We start from the raw sequence: 11,630 nt of genomic DNA, 5'->3' as shown, positions 1-11,630 counted from the left end.
GTATACAGGACAGACTGGCTGTTATCTAAATACGTGCCAAATAAATCATCACATTTCACTCGAAATGTCAGTATGCTCGCTCAACATGGCTGTGCATTGTCATGATAGGGCTTCAGGTCGGATTAAGATTGTTCATCTGTTTTCACAAACGGGGAAAGAGTGCCAAGAGAAATCAGTGAGGCATGCCACATAAATGATACGTGTAAGCCAGCCCCGTTATCAATGCATGAAAAAGCAACCTTTCTTGATGACAAGCCAACAAAATTAGTCTGTGCTTATCCACATTTTTAATGCAAATACTGTTTATCGTGATTTTATGCCTTTGTATTACAACTTCTGCCTTGCCTCTGATAGGACTTGCGCAAGATATAAGCACACATCCAGTTTTATTGTTATTTTGAATCCTTCCATCAAAATAAAAAGTCCCTTTTTAACAGCATTCATGTTGTACTGTTTCCCTTCCCTCTCTGTAAATTATGTCATCAAAAGTTACGTGAACTGACCGGCAAACTCATAAGGATACTACAAATTGCACATAGCCAACACAGCTGGTTCTCAGAAAATGCACAAATATGGTGATAGGTATCTGTTGGCATACTGTAGCAATAGTAGGTGCAAGCTAGCTTACACATTGTTGCAATACTTCAGTTGTCACATGGCTACAATGCTTAAGACACCACAGCAGTAAGTGCACAACAAAAACAGGCAGGCACATCAATCATAAATTTGACTTCAGCAGTCACAACATACGCTATTTCATGTAGCTAAAACACTAGCTAATATGTAGAAAGTATATGCACAAGTATACTTAGCATAGGTACTTGCCTACCCAACTTACTAGACAAATAATTGTAAATATGTTAAACAATGCTAAGCACGCCGTGCGCTTAGACCTGTGACAAATTTGGCCCACTACACTTAGATACTGCACGAGCGTGTAGCATAAACAGATGAAAATCGGAAATAAAAGAGTTGCACTATAAGAGTTGCAGTGCATATGGTGCTTGTTCTAGACACCGGTATTTTTGTCAAAAATACTTTTACAATTACATATAGCACTTTGAATTCATCCACCCAGTAATAGAAGTCTTACCGATAGCATTATGATTTGGACTTGCTGGTTAACATTTTCTACCTGAACAGCGCCAAGTAGAATGAATAATTTTAAAGGACTGCCCACTATGCTGATGAAACACAGGATGAAACAGAACACATGGAAAGGAACCCAAAGTATTAGAAATAATTCTTGACAGCTGTAGAATTAAGCCTTGGCTGGTTGATTATCCCTATTAAAATTACACTAGTGTCAATCAGAATGTTCTGTGTGGTCATGTTGAAATCAAATGCATTTGATGAGCAACATTGCAATAACCAAATGCCATAAGAGCAAGCAGACATTTAAGCACTATGTGCGAAGTAGTGTGTTTCTTTAATGAGACAGTATCAATACACTGAACTATCTACCAGCTCACTCTGTGGTCTATTCTGTATTGACGTAAAGTGAAAAACAATGTAACTAGACAGACTCGCAACTGCTACAATGCCTACTTGCATGCATCGGAATAGCTTGCCATGAATATAAAATAAAATAGCAAGCTTACTAGAAAACACCTCACTGGTGTAGTTGCTGCAGCACAGTGAATACTGGCTTTCATGTATCATTTCAAGAAGTTCCAAGCTCGTCAAATGTGCATTTGCCAGTGGTATTTATTCTGGGAACAAGACAAATAATTGTAAATATGTTAAACAATGCTAAGCACGCCGTGCGCTTAGACCTGTGACAAATTTGGCCCACTACACTTAGATACTGCACGAGCGTGTAGCATAAACAGATGAACATCGGAAATAAAAGCTACAGCATGAAAAACAGTTTCAAAACAATGAAACCAAAATAAAAAGTAATGAACACACTGTGTACTTAGCAAAAATGAAATGTTAATAGCAGCCAAGCGATTGTTGAAAAAAAAATACTCATCACAACATGTTGAGTCTAGTTTTCTTATAGAACGTGATAATGTGTGCAAAACAGCTATGAACACAAATAAGCAGCAAGTTGCATAAATATTTAGTCAATTTAGTAAGCTGTGTTGAGTAATACGTCGACTAACTTATCAACGAATGATACTGAGATCCTACTATTTGGAACGCATACACTTCATATATACCTGACTCGACCATCCAGATTACACGTTGCACCATGGCGGCCATAGCCAAGGAGTCCCCTCTGTTATGTGTGGACTTATAGCAGTAGCCCATTAAAGCTGTCACATGGTGAATACATGCGAGGAGCACCTAAAAATAGTCACGAAAACAATGTTTGCGCTAGTGCAGGGTGGCAACAGTGCACATGATAATAGGGCCCCTTCATCTCAGTAAAATTTTCAACACACGCAGGAGCAGCACATCACAAACAAATGTTTCTTTACATAACAACTCATTTCTTTTTTCTTTCATAAGCAACTTTCCCGTCATGTTAAGTTGCGTATAAGTTATGTCAACACGCTTTGTCTTATAAAGTAAGCTGTACTAGTAGCAAGCTGTGATTTTTTTCTCATAAACTGCTCGTAAACCGAAAACCTCATAAGCAGAGATTATTTACGACGTCGAAGGATTTATAAGCGAGGAAACGGGATTGCAGTAAGAATCGGTGAAGAAGCACATGGGTCGCTATTATGCAACTTCAACAGAAAAGGGGGAGCTCACGCACAGGCGCACATGATCACGATTATTTCCGAACGTAATATTTCTCATCGGAAGAAGACGCTTATCAAGATTTTCAATGTTGCATTGAGGCAACAAACTTGCATAACTAAATTCTGCCAACCGGCACTCAGCAAGCATCAGCACAGGTATTACTGTTGTCGTGGGAGTACCATTTCCTACGCTCACGCACTCTGTGCACACACGAGGAGCACGCACAATGCGAGTGTAGTTAGCAAGCACGATTACTTACCTTTCGAATGGTACGACCCAGTTGAAAAGCGCTCTCCTAGTTGCCGGTGCTGCGTCGACGATGTCACTCCCAGCCAGCGCCTCCTCTATTTTTCTAAAAATAAAGGAGGCACTGTCCCAGCATACATGCGTATAGATGTTGAGACAAAAAGAACCATTGAAAAATCTATATCGTACATTATAGTTTAGCATAGAAAGAAATTCTATAATGTATTTTCTAGGTTCTTAAACGTGCATCCAATGCACTATACAAGCGTTTTTACTTTCCGCTTAAATGCGGCCGTCACGTCCTCGGTGCCTGAAGGCGAGAAGGGAAATATCGCTGAAGTGGAACGTTTCAGAAGACGTCCTCAGTTGTTAGCCGTATTTCTGCGTATTATGTGGAATAGAGAATTGCGCGGTATCATTTCGCCGTTACTTCGCCTACAAGAAGCGCGTGTATCGCTTTCACACAAAGGCCGCTGGCATTAGAGCCGATGAGCATACACCTGACTTTGGCTGTGGTGAAGCAACTGGAGAAAATGCATCGTTACTGATGCCTCAACTTCATCAGATACAAACAGTGATGACACTGCTTCGAACTTTGACTTCATTGCGACAATCAGGGAAGCAGATAGCTATGTTCTACATCAGAATCATGGAAAAGTTGCAGCTACCGTTGAGTACCACACATGAAATTTTCACCCTTGTGAAAGCCCTCATTCATGATGTCATAGAAGGGATGTTCAAAAAAAACTGCAAAGCTCCTAGAGGAAAAAATGTGGCACCGTGCACAATAGAAAACCTGGCATGCCAACTGAATGCTGCGGATATTGTTGTCAATATATTTTCCGACTTGACAAGTACTCACATGAGAAAAAAAAATACATTTCGGAGCACTTTATTTACACTGAAGCTACTCAGATGCTACTGCAGACTGGCAGTTACAAAGACTTTACATGTTATATTTCTATCTCTAAACTGTCAACAAATTTCCTGAAATGCGAGGACTTGCTAGAATGCATTTCACAGTCTGTGTCAAAATCGCAAGATGTGCTCTATGACTTTGCTGATGGCAATGCATTCAGTCAGTACCGTCAGCTTGCACAGGATGCCAGTCATAGCACTGTATTTCTGCTTTTGTACACTGATGAGCTGGAGCTTGTAAACCCTCTAGGTGGTGCTGCTGGACGGCACAAAATTTTACCAGTTAACTTTTCTATTTTGAATCTGCATCCTCAGCATCGGTCAAAACTCAGTGCCATTCACTTGCTTCTACTTGTGGAGTACCGTGTCATGCTACGGCATGGCCTGGCCTAAGTGCTACTGCCACTCGTGCAGGACCTAAATTTAATATAAAAGAATGGAGGGGGCACTGGCAGTCTGCACTTTAATGTTGTGACTGTGGCATTCTCTGGAGATAACCTCTCAATGCACCTCTTGGCAGGTCTCCAGTGCTGCTTTATCAGCGGCACAGTCTGCCATTACTGCTTAGCTCAGCACAGACAATTGCGGATGCTGCATAATTTGGATGACTGTATCTAGAGGACAAGTGCAGCACACACGAGCCACCTTAAAGCATTCACACTTGACCCAGCTATAAATGGGCCCTTGTACGGCATTACAAATGTATCGCCATTGCAAGGCCTTGAAAAGTTTGATGTCACTGAACAATTACCTCCTGATGCCATGCATGACATACTTGAAGGGGGTATTGACTGTGTTCTTCCCCACGTTTTGGAAGGTTTAGTTGCTGACGGAGTGATCCGCAAGCAGGACCTTGGAAAAAAATTGTCCTTCAAGTATGGCTTTCATGACAAAAAGGCCATACCTCCTGCCATTAGGGACGCATTTCGTAGTGGCAAAGCCAGCCTTAGGGGATCAGCAAGCCAAAAATGGTGCCTCTTTCGGCTGCTTCCCCAAATATATGCAGAGTACATTCCTGAAGGCAACCCTCATTGCATGGTGTACTTGGCATTCAGGCATCCCAACGCCACTGAGAAACCAGCACTCTTCAAAGTTCACTTTCATGTAGGCACAAAAAGGCACTTAAAAGTGGATCCTAACGGCACATACTTCTGTTGGCATTTATATGTCACAGGCACCTTCCCTTCAGGATGCTCAATGGCTGGCTTTCGCATCGTTTCTGCACACTGAAAAAATGGCTATTTCGCCCCTGTTTTGCTTATTTGTCAAGATATAACTTCTGAACAATGCTTTGATGCACACATGCCGAAACCCATCTTTTCTTATGGCTACTGGTGACATTGAACACGGGTTGACGAGGTGGAACGCATAGAAATGCATGTGGTGCGTTGTTGAAGGCTGTGGTTTGTCATGGCCCCTTTTGGTGCCGCATGATTTCTATTTATGTGCCATATTGCCTGCATCTTCGAGTGTACAGATGGATAATAGTCACCACGGTCGATTTTATTTGTAAGGCAAGTTACAATAAAGAATTGCTATGTATTGATTTGCAGACATCAACTGTGCCACTGTACGTATTACTAGTTGGCTTTGCATACAATGTTGTAGAAGTGTACTTTTTTGTTTTTTTGCTTCTGGAAGAACCATAATGTATTTGATCAGACTATTGTGATGCCTTATTGAAACTGTGGCAGACACCTGCTTATTTCTTCCACAGAGTCTTAAAACAGTTTCTTGCTCAGGTAGTGTGCTTTTGTTCATCATAGTATATTTGTTATTACTTTTGTTATATGTTAATTACATTACTTTCGTTTTTAATCATTGTAGTGGGATTCTTTAAAAATCATTGGATGGCAGTACTTTTGAATTGTGCAGATTTATTATGTTATTAGCTAGTAAAAGGTGACAGACTCTTAAATGGCAATTTGGGCGTGTTGATAATTTATTACAAGCAGTAGATGTATAACACAACTATGTATAGGCTTTTAAGGACTGGCACGGCAAAGTAAAGCTGATAATTATGTGGACTAGTGGGAAAGAGGGATTTCATGAAGGAGTAGCTAAAAACTAATTCAGGACAACAACGATTCGAAAGCATTTTTGATGCATAACACCTAATGCTCGTGACCTCTGAACATGCAACATCTCACCTGTAAAGCTTGCCAGTTTGGCTGACAACACGTTAAGTTTGCTTTCGTTTGAAAGCAATTTTAAATTAAGATAGTGACGGAGGCAAAAGTAAATAAATGCACACTTTATTACAGCATGGCAAGATTGCTTTATTATCACACACCTTTGCCAGCAATCTCGGTAATTTTTAAGCAGTCAAGATTGGTGGCATTCAACAACATTGATGGAAATTCATGAAACAATTAATTATTGCAAGACATCACAACAAAGCAGCAAACACAACAAAATCGGCCATTGTGTCATTTATGGTTGGCTCTGGCGTCTGTATTTATTTTCAGAAGCCATGCAGGTTATAGAAGCAATTAAGTCGCGTCTTTTGATGTGCTGAACTTCCACTTCGATGATGTACATATAAAGGTCCAGTGCTTGTTCCAGTTAGCCATGTATTCTAAAAGGAATAAAGAAATGAATTGTGAAAATGTCATTCTCAAATGCAGTAACGCATGACACTGAAAAAAGTGTACAAAGTTTTTTTCAAACCGAATATGATGTAGCATGGTGCATGAAAAACAAATCAGATCACTTGGCCTTTGTTTTGAACCACGTAAACAACATATAGTTAAATAGCTGTAGAATAATATGTTAGAATTTGCATAAAAACTTGACAAGAGACTACAGTTGCTTTCAAATTCCGCCCCCACCGCAATCGGCCACAGGAACCGGAGTCGAAGCCGCGACCATAAGGAAATAAAGCACCATAGCCACTGCGGCTATAAATTTCAGTGGCGATCGATTTCGGGATACTATCGGTCACTTCCTGCACCGCTTTCATTACACGTACGCGTTTCCACATATTTGTTTTTTGTTAACGCAACTTAATAGGCACTTTCGCACTAATAATAATCGCACGACAGCCGCATGTACCGCGAGAATAAAGAAAAGAAATATCCTTACGCATTATCCCCTACATGAGCAAGAAGATCTAGATTACCAATACATTTTAAGGTCTTGCTTGCATCTCGGTGCAGTAAATACTGTCTAACAGGACTGCGTCTAAAATGTATATAGCCTATTGCTGAGAGCAATTCGTATGCGCATACCAATGATCGAGAATAAAATAACTTGCCTGTTTTGCGATCAACCTTCCTCCACCGACGTTCATGATATCGCATGCGCATCGTTGCGCGATGAAGTATCCACGCAGCACATTGAAGGCACTCAAACACAGTCAGTGGGTGAAGTGATCGCCTATGGTGCTCGTAGAGATGGAACCGATCGGTCGCAGCCGATGAAATCGCAATGCGCTACACGGGATCACGGCGCAACTCATTTTCAGGTCCCGGGGTGCTCGCGCTAAGGGAGGAAAGTTCCTCCATTTACGATTGCCGCAAGATGGCGCAGCGCGTGAACCTTGCTCGAAGGAGGAACTCGCTGGCCTGAAGGAGGAACAGAGCCCGTTGCTCCATTCTCACTCCCTTTTTTTTTAGAGTGTGATCTCACAATAGCCAGACGCACGCAAAAGAAAATCCAGTGCCAAATGGCCAAACTGGAATCTCAACGGTGGGCAAAATTTTGTGAATCCCTAGACCCCCGAAAATCTCTTTCTCACATATGGAGAACCGTGCGAGGCCTACGTACATTTCCCGAACCACGCGTACCATTCAAAGATTTGGCACTGCTCCAACGTCGAGAGGACATCCAGGTAGCGGAAGGTTTCTGCAGAAAGATTGCAGGTCAATCAACCTAAACAGGCCCCCTTGGTACGGATAGCATTGAGCCGCATACACGGGACTCACGCATGGACTTGCCTTTCACCACCGAGGAGCTTGATGCGGCTCTTGCTTTGTGTAATCGGTCGTCGTCTCCTGGACCAGATGGCATATCGTACCGCATCTTGTGCCACCTGGGTGAGCGAGCTCGAAATGCCTTGCTGGATATATTCAATGAATCCTGGCAGGATGGAAACGTTCCTCAAGAATGGAAGACAAGCCGCCTGGTGCCACTCCTCAAACCTGGCAAGTCACCACTAGAGCTCGCGTCATACCGCCCAATCGCGCTGGCAAGTTGCGTAGAGAAGGTGATGGAACGCATGATCCTTGCCAGATTGGAGTGGTACCTGGAACGCTACCAAGTTATCCAAATGCTATGGCCGGCTTTCGACGTCTCCGCTGCTCCATCGATAACGTGATCGATCTGGTCACTTACGTCCAGCATCAAAAGAGATGTAAACGATTATCGGTCGCTATGTTTCTGGACGTAAAAGGAGCTTATGACAATGTTGCTCATGATGCCATACTTGATGCTTTGGAATCGGTTGGCCTTGGTGGCCGCGTGTGCCGGTGGACCCGCAACTACTTACACATGAGGTCATTCTTTGTGCATACCGAGTACGGTCCGACGTCTCAACACTGCACATACCGTGGTGTTCCTCAAGGCGGCGTCTTGAGTCCCACACTATTCAACCTTGTTCTTGTCGACCTCGTGGAACGCATACCAAATGCTGTCCATATATCAATGTATGCCGATGACATCTGCGTGTGGACGTCAGGTGTAACACGTCCTCAGGTGCGCGCGAGACTTCAAAAATCTGCGACATCTATTTCGGCGTATCTAAGCGAACAAGGCCTCCAGATTTCACCTGAGAAATGTGCGCTGGTCGCGTTTACGCGGAAGTCAATGACGCCTTACGCCATATACTTCAATGGGCAAAACATCTGTTACGCCAGGACGCATAGATTCTTAGGGGTGATCATTGATCGAGCTGGAGTCCCCATGTGACCTACCTGAAGAAACGCCTAATGGCCGTTTCACACGTTTTCAAATTTCTTGAAGGAAAACGAGGGGAGCGTCAGTACACGCAATGTTACAACTATACAGGGCACTGTTTCTCGGATATCTGAGATACAGCTTACCTGTACTGAGCAATGCCTGCAGAAGCAACATCTGCACAATCGAAAGTGCTCAGGCGCAGGCACTAAGGGTTTGTCTTGGATTGCCACGATGCACATCGACAGCGGAAACAATTGCAATAGCTCTAGATTACCCAGTGACAACTCATATGACATTGGAAGTGCTCAGAGCACACATCAGGCACATTGCCCGCTCCCCTTTCCATCACCTCGCCACTCTGCTTACTGACCGACCCAATGCCTCCTTTTGCCAGGCGATATCGGCGTACCGTGACTGCCTCCCTCGAGATTATAGGCCTGCCGAGAGACTGTTATCACCTCCTTGGTGTTTGGCTCGTCCACAAGTTCGACTTTCGGTACCAGGGATTCGAACGAAAGCAGGTCTCTCGTCCCCAGCTCTCAAGCAGCTATCTTTCCTCATGCTGCACGAGACATACAAGGAACATTTTCACATTTACACTGATGGCTCGACAACTCTTGACGGATCTACAGGGGCTGTGATCTTCTCCGCAAAAGCTGTGACCCTTCAGTTTCAAACTTCTCACCGGACAACGTCGACTGCGGCGGAGCTTGCTGCACTTCGCTGCGCACTTCACATGATTCACGAAGACTTACCACGAATATTGAGCATACTTACAGATTCAAAGGCCGCCCTACATTGTATGCTATCCGCTCTACGTCGTGGACAACAAGACCAACTTGGGCTGGAAATAAGGCACCTTTGTCACCAACTAGCAGAAAAAGGACATGACATCACTTTTCAGTGGCTCCCAGGCCACTGCGGCATCATGGGCAACGAACAGGCCGATGAAGCTGTGAGGAGGGCTCACGAAATGCTGTGAAGGAACCCATCCCGCTATCAAGAGCCGATGCAGTAACAAAGCTTCGCATAATCGCGCGTGATTCCACGCGCTCCATGTGGAACACACCTGGTTTCCAACATACTCGACTGCACCGCCTGGACCCATCCCTCCGACTACGCATTCCATCTGGACTTCCTCGAATCGAGACAACTGCTCTCTGCCGACTGTGGCTTGGAGTATCCTTTACGAATGCTTTTGCTTGTCGCATCGGAATGGCTGACAGTGCTGCCTGTGATACTTGCGGCAGCGAGGAAACAGTCCAACATATCCTGTGTCATTGTCCCCGCTACAGCTCCCAGAGACAGTCGCTCGTAACGGAGTTGGCACGCCTCGACGACCAGCCGCTTTCTGAGCAGACGATTTTAGAATGCCGACTGATACGGTCTTCACAGCAGAAGGCGACGAGGGCGCTACTGAAGTTCCTCCGGTCAAGCGACCTGTTTGAACGACTGTGACGCTCCTGAGTTCCTTTGTGTGTATGTGTGTGTGTGTTTTTTCTTTTTTTAGTCTCCCTCTCTAAGTGTGTGCATTTTTCTTTATCTTTCTGTCTCCCCTTACCCCTTACCCAGTGTAGGGTAGCAAACTGGATATTTGCCTTCCGGTTAACCTCCCTGCCTTTCGCATCTCATTTATCTCTCTCTCTCTCCATCAATTAGCGATTTATTGGTTATCAATGACTGAATAAGCTTAAGTAGTCGCAACCATGCTTGGCTACACTTAGGCAGGCTCAGCCGCGCTAGTTCACAGGGGTCTGTGCCATTGCGCTTGGACCCTTTCTTCACTACCGCTAAGATGGCCCGCATTTTCTGTCCGCACGTTACGGACTGACGTTCGGCTTAAACAGTTCCGCTGTTCAAAAAAAAAAACACACACACACTTAGGGCGCCCTTCTGCCACGCAACAATAATCATGATCTAGTTTCCTAGCGTTTCATTTCTTGAAAACGCATCGCTCGGCGCTGCCGTGTTGGTGCAGTGGTTACGGTGTTCGGCTGCTGACGCGAAAGACGCGAATTCGATCCCGGCCGTGGCAGTCGCATTTCAATGGAGGGAAAATGCTAGAAGCCCGTGTGTGTGCGATGTCAGTGCATGTTGAGGAACCACAGATAGTCAAAATTTCCGGAACCGTCCACTACGACGTGCATCATAATCACATCGTGGTTTTGGCACGTAAAACCCCACTAGTTATTGAGACGAAATTTTTATGCGTCTTATGCGGAAGTGTCCTTTAATGTGGTTGCAGTGGCCTTTTCGAAAACCCGGTGTCGCCGCAGATGACAAAAAAATTTCACGTGGCCCTATGGAAATGCATATAGCCGATCACTTGTGGCGCATACCTCTCTGCATACCCAAGTCCGGGATATGCGGGTATGCGCCACACGGGCTTTTACATGTAGCGAAGAGCCTATCATTTGGTAATGTATAACCTAATGTATAACTTAATGTATCACTTAATGCATGACTAAATTTGCACCGGGCCTTAGCCTTCAAGTGTTACAAAAAGTGTAACGCCGAGCGGAATTTTTTCACAATTGGCGCTCATCACATTCCTATCAAGAATGCTGACGACGGCACAATGCCGCCCGGCCGAGTAGCTTTTGTACATCGTTGCTACTCACTCAAACCGTGAGTAGCAACGACACAAACAAGCACCACGCACAAATAAACACATGCTAGTCCGCAAATTCCTGCAGTCCACGCCGAGAGGTGGCGCCTGGTGTCGAGAGTATGGGAGCGCGCCCGCAGCCTGCGTGCGAGGCGAATATATATATATATATATATATATATATATATATATATATATATATATATATATATATATATGCAGGGTGTTTCAGCGAACACTTTCAAAAATTCTTAAAGGTTGCCTG

Source organism: Dermacentor silvarum, chromosome 3 (assembly GCF_013339745.2).
Source record: "Dermacentor silvarum isolate Dsil-2018 chromosome 3, BIME_Dsil_1.4, whole genome shotgun sequence".
Taxonomy (NCBI): Eukaryota; Metazoa; Arthropoda; class Arachnida; order Ixodida; family Ixodidae; genus Dermacentor; species Dermacentor silvarum.
Note: the sequence above shows the minus strand (reverse complement) of the source record.